A 3,624-nucleotide genomic window follows, 5' to 3' on the forward strand; every position below is an offset into this window, starting at 1 on the left:
ATTGTTGATACTAGACCAGAGGCTCACACGGGAGCAAATTCGGCTCCTGTTAATTTTACTTGGACGTAGTGTTATGGAAACCAAAGGTGTACCATTTTCAACACGCTGTCATCAAATCAAGTTAAGTGTTCTTTCCGGAACCCATTATCTATCATTAGTGGCCATTAATGTCATTGGGTAGGGTTAACCGGTTAGATCACGAAATCGCCTCAAACTAAAGGTAATTAAGCCAGGTCTTCATTGTTCCATGTACAGTTTCTCTGAAATACTCGTCATATACAGGATCCTGGCTTTACAGCTAGCGCCCTTTTGACAGGTCAAGACGTGGAAGCAAGGCTTTGTGCATCAGTTACTGGGTGATGGAAGCTACCTCAAAGAGGATAATTTGGTGTCTACACCCTAGTTATACCTGGTGATTATGAGATTATTGCAGAAATACAGTCCACTTATCATTATACAAATTGCTATCGAAGTATATAAATTAACGTAAATATAAATTCATATAAATAAATATAAATCTCACAGGTCGGTACCCACACCAAACGCCGCTTTAAGTACTTGGCATATGCTGGGTATAAAAACTCGTAATTTCAAACTGCGAATACGTGCAGAGAGCCAGAATTTGGCTCCAAAATATTGCTCAGGACTCGAAATTGGGATTTTTGGGATATTTTGAAAACTGGAGGGGAGTTTGTGCAAAATGTCTCACTGCCGCTTTCAGTACTTGGCATATGTTGGGTTTAAAAAGTCGGAATTTCGAACTGCGAATACGTGCAGAGAGCCTGAATTTGGCTCCAAAATATGGCTCAAGCCTCGAAACTGGGATGTTTGGGATATTTTGAAAACTGCAGGGGGGATTGGGACAAATGTAACCATACGCCGCTTTCAGTACTTGGCATATATTGGGTATAAAAAGTCGAAATTTCAAACTCCGAATACGTGCAGAGAGCCAGAATTTTGCTCCAAAATATGGCTCAGGCCTCGAAATTGGAATATTTGGGATATTTTGAAAACTGCAGGGGAGTTTGTGCAAAATGTGACTCACTGCCGCTTTCAGGACTTGGCATATGTTGGGTATAAAAAGTCGTAATATCAAACTGCGAATACGTGCATAGAGCCAGAATTTGGCTAGACAATATGGCTTAGGCCAAGAAATTGGGATGTTTGGGATATTTTGAAAACTGCAGGGGAGTTTGTGCAAAATGTGACTCACTGCTGCGTCCAGTACTTGGCATATGTTGGGTATAAAAAGTTGGAATATCAAACTGCGAATACGTGCAGAGAGCCAGAATTTGGCTCCAAAATATGGCTCATGCCTCAATACTTAGATGTTTGGGATATTTTGAAAACTGCAAGGGAGTTTGTGCAAAATGTGACAACGTCGCTTTCAATACTTCGCATATGTTGGGTAAAAAATTCGTAATTTTCAACTGTGAATACGTGCATAGAGCCAGAATTTGGCTCAAAAATATGGCTCAGGCCTCAAAATTGGGATGTTTGCGATATTTTGAAAACTGCAGGGGAGTTTATGCAAAATGTGACTCACTGCCGCGTCCAGTACTTGGCATATGTAGGGTATAAAAATTCAAAATATCAAACTGCGAATACGTGCAGAGAGCCAGAATTTGGCTCCAAAATATGGCTCAGGCCTCGATATTGGGATATTTGGGATATTTTGAAAACTGCAGAGGGGATTGGGACAAATGTGACCAAACACCGATTTCAGGACATGGCATATGTTGGGAATAAAAAGTCGTTATTTCAAACTGAGAATACGTGCAGAGAGCCAGAATATGGCTCCAAAATATGGCTCCGGCCTAGAAATTTGTAAGTTTGGGATATTTTGAAAACTGCAGGGGAGTTTGTGCAAAATGTGACTCACTGCCGTGTCCAGTACTTGGCATATGTTGGGTATAAAAAGTCGTAATATCAAACTGCGAATACATGCATAGAGCCAGAATTTGGCTCCAAATTATGGCTCAGGCCTCGAAATTGGGATATTTGGGATATTTTGAAAACTGCAGGGAGGTTTGGACAAATGTGACCAAACGCCGCTTTCAGTACTTGGCATATACTGGGTATAAAAACTCGTAATTTCAAACTGCGAATACGTGCAGAGAGCCAGAATTTGGCTCCAAAATATTGCTCAAGCCTCGAAATTGGGATTTTTGGGATATTTTGAAAACTGGAGGGGAGTTTGTGCAAAATGTCTCACTGCCGCTTTCAGTACTTGGCATATGTTGGGTATAAGAAGTCGGAATTTCGAACTGCGAATATGTGCAGAGAGCCTGAATTTGGCTCCAAAATATGGCTCAAGCCTCGAAACTGGGATGTTTGGGATATTTTGAAAACTGCAGGGGGGATTGGGACAAATGTGACCAAATGCCGCTTTCAGTACTTGGCATATATTGGGTATAAAAAGTCGGAATTTCAAACTGCGAATACGTGCAGAGAGCCAGAATTTGGCTCTAAAATATGGCTCAGGCCTCGAAATTGGGATATTTAGGATATTTCGAAAACTGCAGGGGAGTTTGTGCAAAATGTGACTCACTGCCGCCTTCAGGACTTGGCATATGTTGGGTATATAAAGTCGTAATATCAAACTGCGAATACGTGCATAGAGCCAGAATTTGGCTCCAAATTATGGCTCAGGCCTCGAAATTGGGATATTTGGGATATTTTGAAAACTGCAGGGAGGTTTGGACAAATGTGACCAAACGCCGCTTTCAGTACTTGGCATATACTGGGTATAAAAACTCGTAATTTCAAACTGCGAATACGTGCAGAGAGCCAGAATTTGGCTCCAAAATATTGCTCTAGCCTCGAAATTGGGATTTTTGGGATATTTTGAAAACTGGAGGGGAGTTTGTGCAAAATGTCTCACTGCCGCTTTCAGTACTTGGCATATGTTGGGTATAAAAAGTCGTAATATCAAACTGCGAATACGTGCATAGAGCCAGAATTTGGCTAGACAATATGGCTTAGGCCTCGAAATTGGGATGTTTGGGATATTTTGAAAACTGCAGGGGAGTTTGTGCAAAATGTGACTCACTGCCGCGTCCAGTACTTGGCATATGTTGGGTATAAAAAGTCGGAATATCAAACTGCGAATACGTGCAGAGAGCCAGAATTTGGCTCTAAAATATGGCTCAGGACTCGTAATTGGGATATTTGGGATATTTCGAAAACTGCAGGGGAGTTTGTTCAAAATGTGACTCACTACCGCTTTCAGGACTTGGCATATGTTGGGTGTAAAAAGTCTTAGAATCAAACTGCGAATAAGTGCATAGAGCCAGAATTTGGCTCCAAAATATGGCTCAGGCCTCGAAATTGGGATGTTTGGGATATTTTGAAAACTGGAGGGAGGTTTGGGACATATGTGACCAAACGCCGCTTTCAGAACTTGGCATATGTAGGGTATAAAAATTCAAAATATCAAACTGCGAATATGTGCAGAGAGCCAGAATTTGGCTCCAAAATATGGCTCAGGCCTCGAAATTGGGATATTTGGGATATTTTGAAAACTGCAGGGAGGTTTGGGACAAATGTGACCAAACTCCTCTTTCAGTACTTGGCATATGTTGGGTATAAAAAGTCGTAATATCAAACTGCAAATACGTGCAG

This window comes from Procambarus clarkii, chromosome 44, assembly GCF_040958095.1.
Source record: "Procambarus clarkii isolate CNS0578487 chromosome 44, FALCON_Pclarkii_2.0, whole genome shotgun sequence".
Lineage (NCBI taxonomy): Eukaryota > Metazoa > Arthropoda > Malacostraca > Decapoda > Cambaridae > Procambarus > Procambarus clarkii.